This window comes from Oenanthe melanoleuca, chromosome 2, assembly GCF_029582105.1.
Source record: "Oenanthe melanoleuca isolate GR-GAL-2019-014 chromosome 2, OMel1.0, whole genome shotgun sequence".
Classification (NCBI taxonomy): domain Eukaryota; kingdom Metazoa; phylum Chordata; class Aves; order Passeriformes; family Muscicapidae; genus Oenanthe; species Oenanthe melanoleuca.
The window spans coordinates 74,814,315-74,839,281 of record NC_079335.1 but is presented as its reverse complement, the minus strand read 5'-3'; the positions used below and the strand labels follow the sequence as shown (position 1 = coordinate 74,839,281).

Below are 24,967 nucleotides of genomic sequence, written 5' to 3'. Positions count from 1 at the left end.
CTATTGATTGGCTGGTTAAAGAGAGGCCTATTAGATTGAGACAGGCTAGATTGATTATACAGCAGCAGAAGGAGCTCAGATTCGGAGCTGAGTGAACGTCAGGCTGAGAGAGAGGGAGAGCAAGCGAGGCAAGGCGCGCAATAGAGGGAGGCTGTACCCACTGTAGCATCAGTGTGTGACAGCTGGTGCCTGGTAACACTGACACCGAGCTCCTTCAGTGGAGAACTTGCTGAGCTACCCTTTTTTCGATTGCAAGAGGATGCCAGCTCTAAGCCAGTGCAACTGATGACAGACTGGATCTTGGAATAGTTCGTTTCACTTACAATCACATCTCTCATGTTCTGCTGCTCCGAAGAAAGGCTTATTACAGAAGACAAAAATTCATTCTCCCCTTACCTCACTTATTATTGATGATATACAGAGTTTGATTTTCCAGGTAAGGAAATTATCATTTGCTTTTCTGAGCAGCTAAAAAAGGCATTATTCTTTTTGGATCTTGCATGTTAAATACAAGCTTTGACATTTATTCTCAGAATGCATTTTTTGCACTTGTATTTCTTTCAGTCACAAATTATGTGTATCAATTATTATGCACACCTAAAGAGAATTAACAGGATGTGGTTTGTGCATTGCATTTATCATGCTTAACCCTTTAGGTGAATGGAATGAAACAAACAGAAAAGATTATTTCTAACTACTTGGATGATGTTTTAATGTAACTTGTCCCACACATGCTAAACAGTCTGGAGTAATAATGGTACACAAGCTCTCCCATATTAATAATCCATTAGTGTGCATATTGTGAAGCCAGGTAGAGAGATTATATACCTGAAGGATTTCTCAGTGCTTGCCACTAGTTTGAAATAGTATCTGTCTTTCGACTGCAAGCTTGCCACTGCTGAGCAAATATGGTCAGTCTTAAATAATTTATCATCAGACTGCCATTTTTATAGATATAGCAGTTATTGCTAGCATTCTGCCTGCAAAGAAAAGATCAAGGCTTATGACTTGAAAGATGAAACCTAGGATGTTCTGGTACACCGTGCTGTGTGTTGGAAGCAGCCATCCCATGGAGTGATTGCCTGTTTTGATATGACATTGACTCTTCTGTCTCCTAACTGCAGAGCTCTGCATAAAGTTTCTATGTATTTCCTTCAGCTGTGTTTTGAGTGGTTTTGCTGTCATAGGTGATAGGTTCTGATAGATTGATGTGATTTTGAAGGTGATAGACTATATCTGAAATAACCCAGCTTTTTGATTTGAAGTAAGTCAGGAAATTGATTGACTGGGAGTTTAGAGGCCACGGGAGCATAATGCTAAGACAGCTCCTTCATTAGCAGCACACTCCTTTCAGCTGTGACAGCATGCACCACCTTCCTCATCAGTTTGTGCACTCTGCTGCTGGTTCCCAACTGCAGAGTTTTTCATATGCTAGATATTGTGATTATTCCCTCCGGGTGATGTAGAGACACCAATCTATTAATACAAGCATTCAAATAGACTTTGACCCAGCCAAGTACAGTGTTACAATGCTTTGGCCAGTTAAGGAACTGCCTATAGCAAGGTCTTGCTCCTAGGAGGTGGACTTATGTGTAATGCAATTTATCCAATGACTAAAGAATCACAAGTCCGGAAAAGCACGTCCTTCTTTTCATTTAGCAAGAAATTTTAAATAAATTTCCATAAAATACCATGCTTAAAAAAATTAATTACTTCTTAAAAATCCAAAAGACAGGAGTTGTCAAAATTTTTAAAAGACATATAAAAATTGAGGACCTTGGGTATATAGAGATTTTTTTTACAAACTAACAATAGATTGAAGAGAGTATCTAAGTGACCATATGAATACAATATGCAATGCTTAAGAGAAAGCTTTGTCTTCTATAATGTATCATATTAATAAACACTGGCAAAACAGGAACTAAACTGATGACCCCAAACTAAAGGCATACTTAGACTATAGCATCTGTGCTATTTTAATACCTTGTATCTTCCATATGAATAGTGTTTATGCTATTTCATATATACAAATGTCAGCAATTTTGATATTTCCTTCTGATATTCTTTCCAGGTAGTCAGAAATTCTCTTGGGGTATATTTTGCCATCATATCTTTATTGAGTGGTATTTTACTCCATAAAATGCTGCCAAAGATGAGTACTGCATACATTGACTATGGAGTCAGAGTGCAGAATCTAATCATAAATGATGGAAAGAAACCCTTTATATTTTAATTACTTGACTGAAAATTTTAACACTAAGACAAAGACATGGGTACTGAGACCTAGATTTACCAAGCTTAGCCAGTATTTTATAAGGAGCTAAGATAATTGAATGTCTAATTCACTTTTTATTCTTACAAAGCTTAAGGCCTGCCTCAGTATATTTCATGTGCAGTTTGACTAGCAAAAAAGTCCTTTATGTACGCTTAAAAGCTTTCCTATAGCTCTTATTAATCTCTCTTTTCTCTGTGAAAAGTCTTGCTCACTATACTCGTGCTCTTTAAATATACCTTATAATTTTCTGATTAGGAAAAAAAGTTATTGCATTTCTGTGATTTCAAAGGCAGCAATATTTTTCCCTCCAGATTAGTGTCTGTTACTAGTCAGGTTACATCTAAGCCATGAAACTCCAAATAATAGTAAAAAGTACTTATTTTTGCAAGGGAATATTTCATTTGACCCTTAAATTTGTTTTTTTAAGTGCAAAAGAGAATCAGAAACCCAAAAAATTAGCTAAGCTTACACTCATATTTTTCTACTCATAAGATATGTTATTTATTTTCACATTAACTATTCTAAGCATTATATTTTGTGATATCCAGGAAAAAATACATAAAAACCACAAATAATAAAGAATTTACATATTACAAACTGTACATTTTCTTTCAGGTCTTTGATGTGTTTAGTGTTATTCTGGACTTTTTGCAACACTTTAAACTGATTCAGTTATGTCACCTTCTCCTCAAAAGATTAATTGGACCTTTTTGAAATTAATGTTTCATTCCTTTTCAACTTGAAGTCACAGAATGTGAAATTTATTTTTATTTTCCTAGTTAACTTAAAGCCATTAGGGGGCTCTTTCCTCCTATGATATCACATAGCAAGTTGCAATACAAAGACACATCTAGTTCCTAAACTTGTTACCAAAAAATTCTTCTTGAATTAATTTATTTTGGGTGTAGACCATTTTAATAATACAGAGCAGCTAACAATCTCTCTATTTTTCTTTTGTATATTGTTCTGTTTGTTTTGGGTGTTTTTATTGCACATTATTGAAAACTTTTACTGACAAGTAATGGTTATGTCTAGAAGTTACTTTATGTCCCATAAAGGAGAAGCAGGGAACACGTTCAGCAAAAATTTGGAAGTAATGCCTGAGATTATTAAATCTAATTAACAACCTGAATATAAAGCATGACTTATGTCCAAGAAATTAAAACATATTTATTCCAATAACTGTGAATAATGGTGCAACCAGCATTAAAAAAAACAAAAACAAAAAAAAAAAAAAAAAAAAAAACCAAAAATAATCTGTTGAGCATTGTTATGTTGGACTGAAAAGAGCTTAGAATATCTAGAGGTGTCATACTCTTCCCTTACACAGCTTGCATTCAGAAGGGCTGAGTATGTGACCAGGGTTTTTGGATCACACTTTATTTCACAACATGAAAAAGTTTCAATTCTGAAAACATGTACTTATATGAGCAACTACACTGAAGTTACTGTGAGCCAAATTCAAACATCTTTGTTCTGCTCTTTAGCTTCTGTAAATTCATTGCACCACAGGACCTGAAATCAGTGTGAAGTTTGTACTATTTCTTGTGAGGCTGTAAACTTTATATAATTACTTGAAGGATTTCTTGGAAACAACTATAGAATAGTCTAATGCAGATTAAGGAACAGAATTTAATTCATTGTACAGCACAGCAAGGTAGTTGCAAATATTGCAATATCATGCTGAGGTGAGGCCAGGAGAAACACAGGTGTCAAAAGACAAGCAAAATGATTGTTCCCCTGTTCCAGTTTTGAAGAATTTGTTTATTCCTGCCATCCTTGAAATAAAAAAAATCCCAGGCTGGTAAATTATTTAGCCACCCTGAACCAACTTGTTACTTCATATTGTTTAGCTTGGAGAGATTCCAATACTACCAACTCCATTCAAGAAAAAAAAAAACAAAATACAAAGGACTAACATATTTTGTGATGCTTGAAATTCACGATGAAGGAGTATAATCTAGCTAAGATGGCTAGAAATTAAAAAAAAAATTAAAAAAAAATCAAGATAAAAAAATGTTATTTCTTGGTTTTATTATGCATCTGAATAATCTCTCTATTTTTGCATCCTCCTATAGCTACTATATTATGACATATCAATGTAGAATTTTATTCTACTAAACAGCATCTAGGAATTCCAACAAGGACCTCAAGACATTTTGTTTATCACTCTGCATAGACAGGGGTTCATATAACATAATGAAATTGTTAAAAATATTGAATAAATCAAGTATTATTTCTGAGATAGATAACTGATTCTTCAAACTTATAGATGATCTTCATTAGGTATATTATTTGCACATTGCATTCAGCATCATACAAATTATTTTTCTGTTCATAAAAAAAGGGCTTATTCATTACTAAAAGGTGGCTAAAGTTAACTATGATTTGCTTGCATTTCAAGTAGGTAATTATGTGCACATGAACAGTCATCAGAGCTGAGATGGCATTATTGTTAGCAGTTCATCAGGCACAGCATTGCCAGGCAATCGAAGGAGGGGATTATTCCACTCTGTTCTGCACAAGGTAGTCTTACCTGGAGTCCTGTGTGCGGCTTTGGGTACCATAGTACAAAAAAAGGTATAAAGCCATTAGGGAGCATCCAAAGGAGGGCCACAAAGATGGTGAAAGATGAATGGGTGGGGAGGGCATACGAGGAGCAGCTGAGGTCTCTTGGTCTGTTCAGCCTGGAGAGGAGGCTGAGGGGAGACCTCACTGCAGTCACAGCTTCCTCAGGAGGGGAAGAGGAGGGGCAGGCACTGATCTCTGCTCTGGGGTGACAGTGACAGACCTGAGGGAATGACATGAAGCCTTCTCAGGAGAGGTTTAGGTTGGATATTAGGAAAAGGTTTTTCACCCAGAGGGTGTCTGGGTACTGGGACAGGCTCCCCAGGGCAGTGGTCACAGCACCAACCCTGACAGAGTTCAAGAAGCACTTGGACAATGCTCTCAGGCACATGGTGGGATTCTTAGGTTGTCCTGTGCAAGGATAGGAGATGGTCTTTAATGATCCCTTTTGTTGCCTTCCAACTCAGGATATTCTATGGTCATATGACTTTATTTAAGGCTCAAATCAGACCAAGTAAATTGCTAGAATGGCAGGAAGTGTGTAGCAGAAGCAAGGAGCACAGACCACTTCTCGGTTGGAGTCAAGTGCCCTAGAAGTAAGACTCTTTTCTCCTCTATAAAACACAGTTTAATTTAATTTTATGCTTTGCTTCCTTGAAATCAATAAAATTTTATGCAAAAGATAAATCTTACACTTAACCATGTAAGATTCTGGCACAAAGTTTTTGCAGAGCTTCACTCCAGAGGTAACTCTAATTTACTGGTTGGTTAATTTATCCCTTTTATAAACACACTATGCAAAGCACTTTGAAACACTTCTGAATGAAAACTGTTGTGTAAATGTAAAGTATTATTATGGCAAACAGAAGTCACTCAAAGTTGACAGAAGTCACTTCAAAAAATGACAGATGCAAGAGTCTGGGGTAATTTATTAAGCATGAACAAATAAACTCTGATCATCTAAAGACAGAAAAAAACAGTTCTTCAGACATATAATCAAATAAGAAATACTTAATTTTTACCCTTATTTCATGTTTTCTATAATATATTAAGAGAATCATTCCAATGACTAGCTTTTATAAGTAGAGAAGTTTGTAAAAGCAGTTTTTATACGTACTGTCAAAATATTTAAAAGAGATGAAATAACAATGTAATCAAAAATACACATCATAATATAATGAAAGGCAGAATCTTTTGCTTGTTTTTAACTTTTTTTTTTTTGTTCACATAATCTGCTTTAATGCTGTGATGTGACAACAGAAAGGTTTTGTTGAGCAGAATGCAACAAAATGCCATTAAAACACACAGTACAGATTTGAGAAAAGCTCTTTAAATTTTTGGGTTTGCTTGAATTTCAAAATATTTAGAAGTGAGCCAAAAATGTTGTTGCTTTGCATAATACTGATTACATTTGGGTTTGGAAAAAGACATGGATAAATCCTGGTCTGATCAGCGACCATTAACACTGGTCTGTGGAGTGCAAAGTGAGTGAACAAAGTTCTGCAGAGCAGCTGATAGTGAGAAGCAATTCATTGTCCTCTGGCAGATCTGTAACACTGATAATTAATGTGCTTTCAGCAGTGACAAAGCTATGGTAACATCTTGAGTATTTATATACTCTTTTTCCCTCAGAACTTTTTGTGACTAATTTTGGATATAATACAGAAGGCTTTGTTCCTTCCCTCCAATTACCAGATATTAAACAGAAAAACAAAACCAACCAACCAACCAAAACAAAATGAAAAAAAAAAAAACCCCAAAAATATCCCATACCATATCCTTGTCAAATCCACTTTTGGCCAAGCTGTTAATGAACTGTCAAAAATTAGTAAACCATGATAAATTTTTTTGTTGGACACAATGAAACTATAGTTTTGTTCTTAATACTATGTAATGATCAGAAGGTAAAAGCTCTTTGTGGCTCAGAATACTTAACAATGACAGTATAAATATTTTAGACCATATGAAAATATTGTCTGCCAGAAAGTAAAATTATAAGATATTCCTTTAAATTCTATAAATTTCAGTTCTAGAAGTCTGTTTTTCATTGGGGTACATAGACTTCACCAGCTTCTAAAAACTACTGAAAATACACTGTAGTATTTTGTTCTTCCCAGCTTCTTAAAATGCATTAGTAGTTCCTTATTCTATGCATCACATCTGTACTGATATGTGTGAGGGCAGTTCTGAAATTAATGTTGCAGATTTCAAATGTAAATAAAAACAAACTCATCTGAAAATTCCTCCTACTGGTGCATTTTATTGAATTGAATTAACTACTATAAACATATCTTTCAAGTTTTTTAAAAAATGTAACTTATAACAGATTATACCTTTTTTATACTGTATGTGGAACTAGAATTTTAACCTATTTTCTTAAATGGAATCATGACGAACTTCTGATGGGGAAACATACTTTCAAGTTCCCTGCCCTATTTTGAGACAGAAAATTTGAAGCAGCTTCAGTTAAGCTTTGATGATATTCAAAGGACTCAGATGTTTATCTATTAATTCTAGGCACTATCATACATCAGTATACATGTACAGACTCTAACTACCAAAATTACCATGCTATGTCATCAGGACATGCAGTTTAATTACCTTATGCCAATAAAACAAATATCAGTGCCCAGGATTACAGCTGTTATGAGGTGGTTTTCACTAGCAAAGCTGGAGCAAAGTGTGAAAGCTCTACAGCGTCCATCAAAAATGGAGAATTGTCCCTGAATTGCGGGACCAGGAGCATGATCCAGCAGATGTATCATATGGACATTATTCTGAAGATCAGGGAGAACACTCTGGGAAAAATATTTCTCTTGCACTCTGTACCCATATATTTTTTCAGTGCCACATCTCTAAGACCTTGGAAAAACAGCTTCCAGCTCTTTGACCTGACTAACTCTCAGATACATGGGATCAGGAAGACAATGTCTGTAAAATGATGAAGATATGCAGTTAGTAGTTCTTGTCACAATTTTTGTACTGTTAAGGAAAATTGTTCAAACTGGAGTTGTACTTTACTCTAAAATGGCACAATTTAGTAGGTTTATTTCCAGGGGAACAACTAAATAATTAAATATACCTGCCTCCAACATAAGGTGCAATCTCCTCCCAACTCTAGCTCATCTTTTCAATGTCTTGCCCAAGTGCAGCAAATGCAAAATGCCTGGGACATATCATACTTCTTAATAATTTTAAAGAATTAAATGAAATTATACTACACAGAGAGAGATGTATGCATAAAACCTGTCCAATTATATTACATATTAATCTAAACCAAAATCCTTTCTCTGGTGATTCTATAATTCTCTCAGGCATCCAGATTTCCACCAGGTTTTTTTATGTTCATATATATGTATTCATGTATCTGAAACTTAATAACTTCTTAACCTGTTTTTATAAATAAGTGTTCCTGCCTAAAAGTTTTGGAGAAGCTCTACTGTAATAAATGCTGTCACTTTGTGTAGTTGATCCACACTAGAGTGCTGGAAGAGTGCATGTCAAGATTTACAGAACCTCAAGATTAAGTTGTGCACAAGTTTTTATTATGCAAAACAGTTTCACCAAGGAGAGGTGTCTTTCATTATTTTGCATAATTCTTGGCATAAGAGTATGCCTATAGACATTTACCAAGAAATAAATTATATACTATGAATCTCTATTCTGGTTTAACCATGTATTTTCTTTGACTCTGTCATAGATTAACTCATTCTCTAGAATGAGGAATCAAAGAATATTTTTAGTCATGAACATTTTCAGACAGTGATTCGTGGACCAATCTTACTATCTATGCATATCTCAGGAATATCATGACAATCTTTCCTACTTCTATAACTATTCATCATCTTCACTTCCATAAGATAGCTGCAGATGTTTTAGATTTATGCTAAAATCCAGAGATAAATACTGTATGGTATGTGAAAGTATTCCATGTGGTAAATCTCTATATATCTGAAAGCAGAAAAAAAACCAACCTGACACTGACAGCATCAACTATTCTAGTCTGCATGGTGTTTGGAGAGGTTATGTGTCCCTGATACTTTTGCCATTGATTTTTCACAATTTTACAAGTCTAGAATTTGTGCTGAAGAGAATTGGCATTTTCTTAGATGGCATAGTTTCAAGTGTTGTCTGCTTAAGATGGCTATTTTAAGACTTTTTTTATTGTTTTTTTTAGCTGATGACTCTCTAGTCACTAAAGGTGCTCTACACTTTGATCAGATAAATATTTCATGTGGGCAGAATATGCTGTTCTGCCTTTTGAAAAAGCTTTACTTTATAATGAATTTGTTTAATTTCCACACCCTTCAATAAATCATCAACTTGGGTATGAAATTAAATATAATTAGGTCACCCTGTAGCATGCTTTTATAGTAGATTATGTATGAACCACTCTGGATTTAGCTGCACTTTTGCACTTTCTCAATGTGTGTCAATTAGGAAAATTCAGTGTAACAATGCTCTCTACTCTCAGTAATGAAATATCTGTCTGGAAATACAGTATGTGAAGTTTTATGGACATTAAAGTATAAACTTCAGGGAATTAAAAAACTCAACTATGTTCAAAACTATAGCTAGTGGATGAACTGGAAGACTATAATGTTCAACTTAAAATATGAAATTGAAATTAAAAAAAAAACAGCAGTAAACAAAACTATAACACATTTAAGAATTAATGTTGTCTTGGTAGTACTATCATGCAGCTAAGTAAGATAAAGAGCTATTGTTTTACATGGCAGGTTTTTAAATCTCTCATTTCAGATGCCTTTGTATGTACAACTGAGTCACTACAGAATTTCCTTTTGATCAGTCCTTTTGATTTCCATCTTGATCAGTCATTAAATCCACCACTCTTATGTCAGATAAAATGCAGAGCTTGCTGGAAATTTCATCCCTATCCTTCAAAAAATATCATGAATAATCAAAGTCATTGATTAAATTACTTAAATAAGTCCCTAATTTTCACAGGCAGTCTACTTGTCTTGAAATCAGATCCTAAACATAATTTGATTCCAGTGTTCCAAGAAAACAGGTTGGTAATTCCTCTGAGCTAGCAAAACTTTTCTGGCATAAAGAGGCATATAATTTTTGGTTAATACACTATATGTCAGATGATATTTTGTCATGATAATTTCCATAACTTTTAATTATTCTTAGTTCATTATATTTTAAAGTATTGAAGCCAGCAGTAATTTAATTTTGTGATTTTGTACCACACTGAGGTATTTGCACTGTCTTTTTATCATCATGAATACAGATGCTGTTCCTTGTACCTAACATTATGCATTATTCACAATATTAGACTCAAAAAGATGTATAGTCTTAACAATTTTGTACACAGTTTTAACAAATAATAAAAAAATATCTCTATAAAGTTCCTTGTTTAGGAAATGGAAAGCCAGATGTAAAGAAAGCCTTATATTTTTTTAATTGCTTGATATTAAAACTATTAAAATAATTATTTTTTAAAATAAATAATTTCTTTAACACAAATCATACACATAGGATTGTTAATTTTGCCGAGGACCAAAGAAATATAATGTCATCTTCCAATCTCTGTTATATTTTCTAACAAATCTACATGTTATTCTTTTGTATTAATTGACATTTCTGCCCTCTTTCTCCCATTCTCTTCTCTGGAAGAAAGTTGTCCTAGAAGTATTAGGTGTTCTACAATAGCATAAAAGTTTCAGGATGTGAAATAATATGTCATGAGAGATGCAAGATTTATTTCACACTACGAAGTATGGATTTAATCCACCAATAAAATATTCAAGGTCTAAATTTGAACTATGGAATAATGTAGGGATAACTATGATCCACTTTTATCATGCAGCATTGGTTTCTCAATGTAGTGACTTACATTAAAAATTGCTAAATATAAAATCTGAAGACTTGGTTTAAATTTCTTTTGAACATTAGTGATTTTGCCAATTGTAGAATGAATTATTGAAGGATAACTTTAGAACAATCTAGATAATAGTCCCCTTAATATATTGTGAGCATAAAAAATCTTAATCAAATTCAACTAAGTTTCTAGATGCCTTAATTTAAACTTTGCCTATTTTCTTATGCATTATCTAGCCTGAGATCGGCATTTGACATGAAAAGATATAACCTCTATGGTAATTACAGCTACAATTTGTTTACAGATAATCACAAGATGACATATAGATATCTGCAGTTGTAGATATCAATGTCCACAATCCAGAAGACTCTGTCTAAAAATTGAAAAGTCCCAATGCCCCAGGACTCTAAAAATTAAAATTTATCCACCAAGAAAACTGAAATGGAAACAAAATGTGCATCAGGATAAAAGGGCTGGCCTGTCCAGCAGTAAGATTTTGCTGTGAATTACCCCCTCACCTGCATGTTGATTACTCAGACCACTGAAGCACAAGATGCTGTGCAAAGCCATCAGTCAATAAGGTAATTTACAATGATCACCCTTCTGGACCAACTAGGAGATGAACTCTTTTCTTCTAGCTGAGGAAATCTGTTCCCCTGTTGGTAAATATCCACCAAACAAACTGAAAATCCTCTATAACAGCAGCCTCTCTAACATTTTCTTCTTACAGAGAAGTGAGAGGCTGTAGTTGAAGCTGATTGTGCTTGAATACAGCTTAATAACAAGAAGCATCTCTTTTTAACCTACTAGACTCTGATAGATGTGTTCATCAATAACATAATTGGTTTAATGATACGAGAAGCTGCTGTTAGGGCGGCTTCAAGTTAGTGAAAACAACTTCCCTTAAATGTGTTGGAAGCAATGCACAAACTGATGGCCAGCATTCTACTGAAGCAGAGACCAAAATATGGACTTCTCACCCATGCTCCCTGCCAAGGCTCTCTGTGGGGCAAGTAACACCCTGACATGGCTGAGGGTCAGGGCCAGGGCTGGAACTGGAGGCTGGGGCCGGAGGTCGAGGCTGGGGATGCCTATAGAACCTTCTGGAAAATTGCTGCTAGTGAGGGAAGGAGCTACTGGTACCATGCCCAGGACAGCTGGGCGCCAGGGAGTACAGCTGGGCAGGGGCCAGGGTGATGGAGAGCAGTCCTGTGCCACAGCATGGCAGTGGGAGCAATCTCCAGAGCCAGGGAGTTAAACCTCAGGGAAACCTTCCTGAGAAACTGCAACCAGGACCTGTTTGTGGTGGATGAGATGCCAGTCACCAAGGTTAGCTTCAGATAAGAAGTGATTTAGGAGGAAAGGGAAATAGGCAGAGGCAGACCCTGGAGGTGGTGAATGCAGGGGTGCTAGAGGACCAGACTAGTAGCATCAGAGTGTAGGTGTCAATCCTATTTGCTAAATAAGGCCACGTTGTGGATCCTTGGCTTGAGGGCTTGTATTGAACCTTGGACACTTCTGGATAATGGAAACCTGTCTACTCAGAGTGTTTCAGACTTGGAGTGCTATTTGTTCAGTGTGCAAATCCAAATGAAACAACATCAGGAGAGCCTCAGAGAGATGTTCAGCTGACACGTGTTTCACGGACTCATGCTGAGTTAATTCAGCCAAGCTGCTGGCAGATGGAGGAGTCTCTGGCCTTTGCCTTGCTTAATCCCATTGACAGTGGCCAGAGTAACCCTCAAACAAGATGTCCTTCCTCATTGTTGCCAGACAACTACTGTTGCTGAAAATTCCCATAACACTTTGGTAACTATCCATGATCACCTTTTTTCAGAAGTCTTTGGTTTCCAATTTTTTTTTTTTTTTTTTTTTTTTTTTACTTCAAGTTTTTTTAATTTTTTTTTAGTTTTCTGTCCCATTTCTCTAGTGCAAAATATAATAATGATCACAAAAAAGTTACATTGAGAAAGAGCTTTCCTGCAATTCCCAGGTTCAGGTAGAAGGATCCAGGAAGGCTGATAATGAATTAATGAACTCATAACTGATGCCATTTGAACTGTTGTGAAAATACTGTTTGCTAAATTGTATAATGGGAATGAAAGCAACATTCTTTATGTTCTCACTCCCTAAATCTAGTGCCTAAGACTCATACATGAGTGACTAGCTAAGTTCTGTATTTTATTCAAATGATTGTTTAAAATACTGGGTGACATCAGCTGAACTGTGATAACTGAAAAAAATAAACCTATATTGCACATAAGCTTTCACACATAGTACAAATCTACCCTCTTTATCAAATGTTAAACTGAAAAAAAAAGATAGCCAGAACTAGTTCCCAGTGGAATTTAGGATTATTTCATTGGGAAAATACAGCTTTGTCATGTTTCCCTCTAAGTGGAGATTTATGGACCAGTGATGAAACCACTTAAAAGGTGCACAAAATGTATTCCAGTTCTCCTTGCTTCCTGTCTTTATTGAGTCACCTACAAGTATATGTGACTTAAAATCTCTAATTTTTTTTTTTTCTGGATCACCAAAATTCTCCAATTATTTTTTTTCCAACAAGGCCTTATAAAGAATTCTGTTTAAAAAAAAAAGTATCTGTGATGGGACAGTGAAAGAATATATAGGTGATTTCTAGAAAAAACACAATCTCTTCTCTCTGCTGCCATTTAAATGCATTTTGTAGGTTTCTTCAAGTATACATGCAAATCCATAACTTTCTATAATTGCTTTATTTCAAATTGACTCAATATTTGTAGAAAGCACCATGATTTAGGTAAATCAAAGAAGCTAAATTCCTTATTTTGTTCTAAAGACAAAAACCCCAAACCTAATCAAAGAAAGAATACCCAAAACCAACAACCAGCTGAAATTTCTGAGCTGGTGTCATCTCTTACCTTGGGCTGAATGTAAAATCCACTCTCTGAATATGTTTTTTCAGTTCAACTTCATATAGCAAAGGCTCCATAACTTTAATATAAATTGTGGCTCTTTGATTTTTGTTTGACAGGTGAGAGCAGAATTTTACTGCATTGTAGTATTGTTTACAGGCTGTCAAAATATTTGTATGGATTTGTTTTTATTTTTTTTCACTAACAAGTGCTCTTATGTACAGCTATTCACTGAATTCAAAAAGCCAGCAGTCTAGGAGGTTTTTGTGAGCCAAATGATAAAGGAATTTATTCTTAAGAGCATTTAATTTTACTACTGGATTTTAATATAATAACCCAGCACTCGAATGACAGTTTTTAAAATTACCTTGTGAATGATTTCCAAATGCTGGTGGAATATGTAGAGCTTTGCCAACAAAATTGCAAGTGAGGCATGGTCAGTGTAGGAGCTGTTGTTTATCCATATTATGTCTTATCTTATACAGTTGCCCATTTTTATAATTTTCTTCTGTTCTGAAGTCTTGCCCTTGTTTGTGTTGTAGAATACTTCCTTTTTTCTTTCCAGCTAAATCTCAGCATATTTTGGTAACACTGCTCTGCAGGTGTTGCTTTCCTCTCTGGGATACAGAGAGGCAGCCAACAAAAGAGAATCCTGAACTGCATGCATAGAAAGCTTTATGGAAGATAAAGGATTTCTTTGCAAGTTAGTAGGAAGTGTGAATGTGCATGAAGAAGAGCAGCTGTTATTTAGAAAAATTACCTCAGTGAATCTGATTCCTTTTTTTTATATGCTCTTGAAACTTTCTGTCTGTACTTATGGAATATTCTATTGCACATGCATCAAGTAATAGCTTACAATTCCCTACAACTAGTGGAGTTATTCTGATCTGGTGCAAACTCAAAGATGGTGAAGAGACCTAGTATTTAAATTCTAATCTATATCAGTATAGTATAATTTTTGAATTATGCTATATAAATCAGGGGATCTGGAGTAGATGCTGGTTTTTAATTAATATTGATACAAGCTTTTAACATTTGCTGGTTTGCATTTCCAAATTTCTCTTTATCAGAGAGGACTGAAAATTTGGCAAATTAACACTGATTCTGAGGCAAAACTGCACTATTGTGTCACTGGTATTAGCATTAGTGGAATGTACAGTCAGATTAATCTTTAGGAGCAAACCTTGTCTGAGTTGTGTGCAGAATACAAATATGGAAACATGTATTGACACTGGAACTATAACACTAATTATTATTACTTAAAATTAAGCCACTTTTCTGTGGTGAAGGATTATTTATCACACGACAATACCTTTCAAGTTCAATATTACAGTTTAAGTAAATACTGGGTAATGTGTGCAGAAAGAAGTCCTCTGAGTTGGTTGGTTGGTTGGCTGGTTGGTTTGAGGTTTTTGGTTCTATGCTGTGTAAGAGGATCAGTCAAGTTAATCATTATGATCTTCGCTGTCTTCCTCCTAAATCCTGTGATTATTAATGCCTTTTTCTTATGCCATAGTATTTTAATCTCCATCCTGTGTCAGTCAGGATTTTTTAAAAGCATCATTGAATCAGATTAAAATTTTCACACATATTTTAATACTGTTCAGCTGCTTGTGTCAGTGTTTTATGGCCTGAAGAAAGGAACAAGACAGATTATCAACACAGGAAGTACACATTTCAAAATCAGGAAGACTGAGTGTGGATTCAAAATTGATTGGTAGCTCAGAGTCTCTGTCAAGTGTTGATTTTTTTTATCATGTCTGTTTTTCTGTGTGAAGAAAATAAACATAAATGTCTACACTGTGCATTTAACTGTAAGAGAATAGATTGTAGAAGATTAGGAATGGGGCTGTGGTCTAACCTCATCCCTAATGGGGTGAGTATCATGGAATACTGATGGGAATTGATCAATTACAAAAGAGTAAAAGGGCATGCAGCTGTTATGCATGTGAGAAAGAAAGGTATAAGGAGTTAGGAGGAGAGAGAAGAGAAGGGAGAGTTTGCTGATTGTGCTGTGAGGAGGAAAGGTCAGGTTGTTGTATAAGGGACAAGAAGGGTCAGGCAGTCATGCATGTGGAAGAAGGAGGTAGAAGGAAGAAGAGAAGGAGCCAATGCTGCATGGGGCTGCCTGGGAAGCTTACAGAGAGAAGGTAAGCAGGGTTTTACCACAGGATAATAAGCTGATGGTTTCAGTCAGTTTGAAACAACCAGAGGTGCCAAGTACTGATGCCAACATTTAACACTACAAAATGTTGGGGTATAGGATATAAGGATAAATAATACAGCTCAGTAAAGCTGTAAAAAAAATTCTAGAATATACAAGCCCTTGAATATCTCTGTAGACAGTAAAAACATACCTGTAATTCCTCAGTTACACATGAGTTCTGTTTTCATAGAAGGTAGGTAATGCAATATACTTCTAATATCAACACATCATACCATTTTCTTGAAGGTGGAGGGCAATTGAAGACATGTGCAAAGCTGCATTGGCAGAATGACAGATTATACTGAGTTGGAAACCAGGAACATAGAGTCCTTTGTCAAAGTAGACTTGTTTGTTCTTTAAAGGAATTGTTTAATGTAGTTTGTAAAAAAAATTATTCATATTTTTTCTAAATAATGAGAATATGACTGTCTCTTGGTGTTTGAAGGACTTCTTTGGAAAATTCCAATTTAAAAAATATTTCTTTGGAGTTTAGCATTAGCAGATATCAAGTATTTGAGAGAAAAAAAATTACATAATTTACTGGGGAAAAAAGTATTTTGCTCTGAAAAAATATATTAAGCTGTTTTGTCTTTCAGGAGTTTTTCAAATCTAGATAAGTGATGAGACTACACCATAAAATAACTACTTTCTTCTTTGTATGACATGTATCATTGAAGTAGATGGTTTATATATGTTTTCAAAAAAGAAAATATGGGGGTTTTTTGCTAATAAGATAGACATGAACTTCACCTGAATGTTGTGGCAAAATTAAGGTGGCCATTAAGAGGTAGGTAAAAAACATATTTATAATCACATAGAAGGAAAATAGGATGATATCCTATATTAATCTTTAGGGTGCAGAAGGGCATAAGTTGTGCCAGATGCTCTTGGTAGACTTAACTGGCTTTCTTTGAAGCACTTCTTTCTCTCAAGTGTGTTTATGCCACCAGAAATGACAATACAGGGAGGAAAACTTGCAAGATGCATTTGAGTGCAGCAGCCTATTCATAAATGTGATATTGTGTTTTGTTCCTGATATTTCTTATGGTTGTAAGCCTTGCACCACCTGGAGTAATTAAGAGCAAGCAGAGGAGTTGTGCACAAAGAAACAAAATCTTAAAATTATTGGTATGGCTTTGTGCTGTAAGTACTATAAATGTATAGCCAAGCATTTTTATAATGCAACAGGTATGCTACAGCAATTGTTGAAAGGGAAAAGGTTTCTTTTCAGGTTATGTTGTCAGTTCTCAACAAAATTAATCACACACAGTGTGTGAGTAAAGCTGTCCCTGTGTTTATGATCCCTGACTCATTCCATGGGTTTTATTTGCTTCCATTTCAAAGACATTTTACTACTTTTGTACAGCAAATTGTGTCTTCACCATAAAGTAACAGTTGCAGCTTTTACAAGTCTGAGATTACATATTCCCTAGATGGTTTTCTTTCATAGGGACAAGTCTTGAGATATCAAAATTCTGGAAATGCAGAAAATTGTTAGAAGAAAATTAACCCCAGGTGACAAAAGGAAATTGGAAGACAAGAGAAGAAATAAAAAATAAAGAGTTCTATTGCTGCAGAGAACAAGCTGCAATAGTTTTTTCTCTACTCCCATATGTTTGTGAATCTTGACCCCTCTTGTTAAAGGTGGAATCTTTTTTTCTAGGAAGAGTTGATAAATTCTTCATACACACGTACATGTATAGAAAGGTGACTTGTGGTGTCAGGGCAACAGTGTGGAAAGGGACTAGCATGGCTAGGAGATGAGAATAGAAGGGAGGGAGTATGAAAAGTGCAGTAGACCTGTACCTTATAGCCTGCTTTTCCAGCTTCCACTTGCAGAGCTGTGCAGTTACTTCCTCTTATCCTATATAATAAGGAGAGCAGAAAATGGATGCTAAAATATGAAATGTAACTTCCTGAAACTGAAAAAAATTTCTATTTTGTGCTTAATTGACAAATTTGATGAAACTAATTTCTTTGTTGCAAAATCAGCATTGAGGTGCTGGGATTTCATTTGTCAAAGCAAGTCACTGTGAACCCCATGGATGGTGCCTGGAGGGCTGAAAGTGGCTAATGTGAATACCAGTTAATAATGTTCTAGTGGCAAGGAGCTCTGCAATAATTTCTTCTTTACACTTCTGCCTTAGTAAGTATATAAACATGAAAAAATCACAAAATAATGTGTCAGTTTTTCTCAAAAATCTATCACTTAGAGCTTGACATAGATCTGACATAGGATACAGAGCACAGAAAACTGGGAAATCCTCAGATGGCTTGTTTCCTTTGTTATGAACTAGTCCTCTGGAGGTTTAGTCACATCTTGCTGTCATATGGACCTTGCTGTATCAACCTGTCCTGTGGTGCCACAAGCAAGAATGCAAGAGATGTCAATCTAACAGGGTTAATGAAAAATCATGGAATATTTCAGAATGCTCTGCAGCAAATTAGAAGGCTAAAGGAAGATACTGTAAAAGGCAGCTGTATTACTTTGCAGCAAAGCTCAAACGTAGCCTGTGTGTCTTGGGTAAAAGTCTTAGATAATTTCAGGAAATTTGTGGTACAGATGAAAACTGAAAATGCTTAAAACATACTGTTAGATTTTGGGAGAGTATTGCTTCCTTATGGTAAATCTGAAGACAAGTTTAATCACAAACATTTATCAGATTCTCTAAAGTTTATTTATAAACTTAAGCAGCAGTTTATTGTTTCTTTTGCAATGGCGTGCTCTCATCTGGTCTCTAGTTGCTCTAATCTGGAAAATGTTTGGAAAATGGTTTGGAAAAGCTCTTAGAGCTCAAATTATTGATGTATTGCGTGTTGGACCCACATCCATGCCCTACCATTCCAAATGTCCAATGGTATTCTGTATGTTTAATATAATTTCTAAGAAACTGTAGCCTACTCAATTTTCAATCCTTTGAGAATGAACATCCTTCATAATTACAACATTTTAATTCCTGTCACTTGAGACTTGTCTTACAAATATTCATGTTTGTCTTCTGAAATACCTGTGCTTTGTGACATGCAGTCAGTGGAAAGTCCTTAGAAACCCACTGCAGAATTCTGGATGTTTCACAGACTATGTGGTGTTTCGATGTCAGAGATATCACTTTTAAATTTGAAATGTAGTGTGAAACAATTCTGTTAAGCTCATGTTTACCTGTTGCTCAGAAGAATATTTAACTGACATAAACATTTCCATCTGGAAAACTCAAATGTATGTTCTTAAACAAAATCAGATTTCCTCTTTCTGTGGAAGTCCTTCAGAACTGGAAACAGACATCACTGACATCTTGAACAGCCTGCATTTAATCTGCCTTTAATTATGTAAGTCCTATTTTGTCCTCTGTATATCCTTTACACATTAATTAGATTAAGGTTTCAGTGATGTAGCAGGAATTGTGATTATTTTATTTGCTTTTCTTTCCCACTTCTAGCTTCCTTTCCCCACTCCCCAGCTGAGACTGAAACAGTATCAAAATGGAGCAGTATAACTCACTGTTGAGGAATGGATGTTAAATCTTTTTTTAAAGTTAAAAAGAAAAAAAAATAGAAATGTAAACAATAATTAAGGAACTGGAGGAACCAGTTAGGAACTATCTGATTTTTATCATAATTATTTAGTGAAAATTAGCCATAGATGTAACATGTTTGTGGAATTGTAATCTCTCTTCAGACCTCATATAAACATTACAAAAAGCTAAATATATTGAAGATGTCATAATTAATGCATGACTTTTGATACTAAGCAGTGTAAATCTTTATTGATTTATATGATTGGTTGAACTCCATAGAAACCATAGCTCCAAGAAGTGTTTTGTCCTTCCTCTGTTTATTATTGACCTTTAAGAAAGGTCTAACAAAGATGAGGGCTGCAGTCGTCTTAATCTTGCAGTCTCTTGAGCCAATTCATGAATGACTGCTATGTACTGGGAGAAAAATGCTGTCCAGTGCTAAAAAGCTACTAAACCATATTAAAGGAGTGGTGATGAGTGTCTGCAGTTTGTTTTCATAACAGGAAAAAGCTTTAGGCCCACTTTTAAGCATCTAAACACTGGGAGTTTTACTTCCTAGCTACTTGTCAACAGAAGCACTAATGCTTAAATTCAGTTTGGAAAATTATTTTGAATCCTCCTTCAGCTATTGTCTTAGGGATACTGCTTAGTAAAAAAAAACAATAGACCAAGTTGATCTACTAAGAAAGGGTGCTGTAACTTTGGGAACATAGAGACAGAAGGCTTTATCAAGACAAGAGGAATTTGGGAGTGAAATATTTGTGACAGTTTGAGAGGAAGAAAAGTGATCTAAGGGGTATTGCAGTATCTCATTCTTGACTTAAAAAAAGCAGTGCTGCTGATTCCTAGGCTTGACCTGAAATTCATTTTTTTATTCAAAACACAGGCACACTGGTGGACTGAGGGCATGCTTCTAGGCAAAGCCATTATCCAAAGATATTTTCTTAACTTATAAAATGTATCTAGATGGTTATGGTTATTTAGCTGTGTGCACTGTCTAGGAAAAAACCCCACAAACCCAACACACCCCATAACTCCTGCACACACCCCTACACCCCTTTTCTGAAGGTGTTCACAGCCCATATGAAGCTTTCAACTCCCACAACTCATGCAATGCAATTAGCAATCTTATTATGCCTAAAAGAAAGTAAATCTCCTTTTCTCTTGTTTTGTAAGTTCCACTGCATGCTGCATAAAATAAAAACTTTTAAAGTTGAAATTTAAAGAGAGCACATTTTTAAAACTGCATGAGCATGATAACGACATTATTTTTAAAACTAGTTATACAAAGATCTTCTTACTATATAGAATCATGCATATTTTTTTTTAAGTAAATTTTTGTTTTAGGTCGTTATTGGCAGAGATGAGAAATTGCAAGCTTAAATTGTGTTTGTTTTTTTGTTTTACCATGCGAAGATAGCATGGAGTTTATTCATTTTGTTATTTGCAAAACAGGATAGCAAGATTGATGACAATTTAGTGTCTCTGTAGAGTCAGTTCACCCCTGTCAAGGGGAATGTTAAGGTTTCCATTTTTATTCTTTCCTGTCCTCTGCTGCTGATAGTAAGAATACTAAGCAAGTTAAAGAATGTGTTTGTCAACTAGAACATCTTTCTGTTATGACCTGGATATTCATCACCAGTCTTACTTTCAAAGTGTGGAATAATGATAAATTTAGGTGCTAGCTGGTCTAATCTGGCTGTCAACTGGCAACCTTGAGTTGAGATGCTCTTTTATCTCATGAAACACATTTGTGAAACATTCACTCTTTAAGTAAAATCAACTGTTTAGACTTTCTTCCCCCATCACTAACTAGGTGTGATGGTGTTTTGAACTTAATTTATGCAGTAAACAAACAATAAAATCTGTTTCTGTCAGCACTTCCATCTTGGAAAGCAGAAAACAAAAAAGAATGTGGTGCAGTGATTAATGATGGTGATTAACTCTCTAGAGGTTACGGCTTCATGCCCCAATGATTCTTCTGTCATTACTCTAGATAAGATGGTACATTAAGCACATATGCCTTTTTCCATATGGCTTGCTAAAAACCTTGCTAAAGGTTGACCTTTAGCTTTGTATTTTTCAGAAATGCACTTTAAATGCTGAATGTGTAACTTGTGCATCCTGGGCTGAAGTAAGAGGGGTGCTGCCCCTGGGTTAAAGGAGGTGATCCTCCCCTCCACTCAGCACTGGTGGGACTGCACCTGGGGTTCCTTGTTCACTACTGTGCTCCAAAGAACAGCAAGGACATGAACTAATTGGAAAGGGCCACAAGATTGATAAAATGACTGGAACATCTTGCCCTCAAAGAAAGGTTGAGAGAGCTGGGACTGTTGAGGCTGAAGAAAAGAAAACTGCACGAGATCTCATTTAGGTACATGAAATACCTGAAGTGATGGGACAAAGGCAACAGAGACTGGTTCTTTCTTCAGTGGTGACCAGAGGCATTGTGCACAATGTACAACACAGAAGGTTTTCTCTGAACGTCAGGAAACACTTTTTATCATGAGGATGACTGAACACAGGTTTCCTGAGGAGGTTGTGTGGCATCAACCACTGGACATGCTCAATGCTGCCTGGCATGATCCTGTTATGGGTGTCCCTGTCTGAGCAGAGTTGGGCTGTACCAGATGATCTCAGGAGGTCCTTAGGAGGTCCCTTCCAATTTCAATCATCCAGATTTTTTCAATCTTCTTGTTCTGCCTTGTTGGGGGAGAGGGGGGTGAAAAGGAGGAGAAAATGTTATTTCATTTTTTGTGGGTTTGTTTTTTTTTTTTCTCAGCATCCCACTTTATCTTTAGTTGTCAGTAAATTAAATTAGCTTTCCTCAAGTTTCTTTGGTTTTGAGTGTTATGGTGATCTTTCTGTTTTTATTCTGAACCACAAGATTTTTGGTTTTATTTTCTCCCATCCTCTGTTGAGGTGGAAGAATAAGAGAGTAGTTGGGTTGGGCCTGGTGGTCTGCCAAAGTCACACCACCACAGACATAAATAGAAATAAAACCTTTTACCTTGATTATAGCTTATTACATTTCTAATTTTCAAAAATCAGAGTGCATATTAACAGGAAAAACTGAACTGTGATTCACATACAAATTGCCACAGAATATGTCTAGAGAATGATTAACTTTTTTTTTAAATTAATCATGTTTTAGGACTAAAGAAAGAAAAAAAAGTCTTAAAAGTTCTGAAGTCTTATATGTAATCTTATTTATGTTACAAATTTCCTTGGTGCTTCCTTAATAGGGAACTGGTTAAGAGACTATCTGTTAAGTTACTCTGTTTAAGAAAGCTCATTTTTCATGTTCTTTCGGTCTTTAGCTGGGAAAATAAAATAATCCCTTCTTTACTACAAGAAGTCATAGAATGGTTGAATGATTTGAGTCAGAATGGGCTGTGAAGTTCCAGCTCCCTGCCATGGAAAAGAGCAGTTTCTGCTGGACCAGTCTGCTCAGAGCCCCATCCAGCCTGGTCTCGAACACAGTTTCTCTGGGAAACCTCCCCAGCTTATCACCACCTTTATCTTGAAAGGCTTTCTTCCTTATGTTCAGTATAAATGGATTAGAACTGTTGCCTTTTGTGCTGTCATTACAGCCTTGACAGAAGGTGTCTGTGCCTATATCATAAACCCCACTTTTAGGTACTGAAAGTCTACCTGAGGCCTTCTGTTTTCCAAATGGAACTTTTCCACCTCTCTCAGCCTTTCTTCATAGGAGAATTGCTCCAATCAACAGCCAAATACCTTGGTTTCTTTGGCATGCAATTGTTCTGCCTGCAAGTACATTTTATATGGTAATTTAATTTATTTACACAATCAAATTATGGGGAAAATTTGTTCTTGCCCTTCTTTGCAATGTTATTATAATTATTACATTATTTTATTTTATTAATACTGTGGGTTTTTGCAGCTTTTATTACAAAACAAAAAGTGTTTTTAATTATACAAATAATAAATATTTAAATACCTGCATAAATTTTGGGAAATAAGCAATTTACAATTCCATTAAAAAGGTGTTGTCTATTACAGCTACTGCTTTACAAAATTTGGGTTTATGCTGAAATAGGCTCTTTCCTTGAAAAGTAAGCATTGATTTCTGCACTTCAAAAAGATGATCTAATGTATTTTTAATCAGGTTATCAACTCTTCCAGGATACCTTGAACTATCCTTATTTCCAATATATTGCTGCCACCATTTTTCAGAAGAAAAAGGGGTTTGGGGATGGTAATGTTTTGGTACAGCCTTGTCTCTTAACCTAAAGACAATGTTTTTGAAATTATATTTTCTCTTCATGTAGGATTGATTAAGACTTTTAATATATAAATGAATAGACCAAAGGTACTATCCAACAGTAGAATTATTATAATTTCTACTTTTTTAATACACTTACTTTTAGAAGACACTTTATAAAAACTATTGTATCACTGAATGCAGATTTAATCCTCCAGTAGGAATTTGTTTTTGAAGTATGCCCTTAAAGCTTCAGAGCTTTCATTAATCAACATTATTGTATGTAACATGCTTCAGAGAAGCTTGAATTAATTTTGATAAGGAAAACTTTTTGTATTGTATTGACTTTTGTTACTGTTTCCTTTTTCTCTATAGTATAAGAGAAACTTTTTTCTCATCCTACCTCCCCCCAGCTATTTCACATTAGTTAATTCTACCTCATCTTGCTAAGATTTTGCAAAAACTTTTTGAGCAATTCTGGCTCCCCTTTCTTTCTTCTTGGAAGTTAGGATCACCACTCAGTATTTGAAGAGACTTACTTGGCAGAAATTATTCAGGCCTTGTTACACAGAAGAAAAAGAGGTTGTTGCCGATGCTGGCATTCTCAGAAAAAGAGCTAGGAGCACTGATAAACTTTTGAAAAGGTAAATTCTATATCTAAAATCCCATTTCCTCTTACTAGCAGATGACCTGTCCATTTGAGTAAGCCCAGCAAGGTGGTTGCATGCAAACCAGGGTGTTTCAAAGTGACATTCCAAAAGATAACTTCCAAATTAAAGTTTAATTGCTTAAAGAAGCAGTCTGATTGCACAAGTCATCATCTAGGGACTCTCAATAAAAATGAGACTACTTCATTTCCTAATATAGGAGCCTGTAAATATATATCCATCCAAGTGAATTTGGTTAAGTAGTGCCACTTATAGGGAATATCACCTAATTTATTATACAAGATTGACCTTTTTGACAATAATTTGTTAACATGCATTTGGCACAGGTTTACAGTGTTAAGTGATTAGACAATCAGTACAACTCGATGAGTGAAATAATGAATGCATGTTTCACATTGTTGTGATTATTAGAATATAATCTGAACTGTGATGAATCCTGCCTGGTTCTACTTAATGCATTTGGTAGGTTCCAATATAACATGCAGTGCCCCTGGAGTTCATCTGGGCTACCTGTGTCAATAAAGACTGGGACAACTTACAGTAAATTCTGTGGCTCTGGAAATATTAAAATCAAATTAATTACTTTGTGAGGGGATATTCTAGATATATCACAACTTGGCCAATAGCTAGATAGGATGAATCTTACATGCAAGTTGAGAAGGTGATAGGTGCTTTGAAAATGTTGCCATATTTCTTGTGACTACTCCTTAAGAAGGATGTATCAAGTGACAACAAATTAAAAAGTTAATACACAAAAACTCT

At 35.3% G+C, this 24,967-nt stretch overlaps 1 protein-coding gene across 1 annotated transcript in view; it reads left to right on the top strand.

The window, feature by feature from the left end:
• Nucleotides 1-248: 248 nt before the first annotated feature.
• Nucleotides 249-24,967, top strand: part of CDH18 (cadherin 18) — a 479,267-nt gene continuing 454,548 nt past the window's right edge. The window contains exon 1 of the mRNA XM_056485314.1: nt 249-436. The gene's annotated coding sequence lies outside the window, so the exon portion shown is untranslated. The remainder of the gene's footprint in view (nt 437-24,967) is intronic.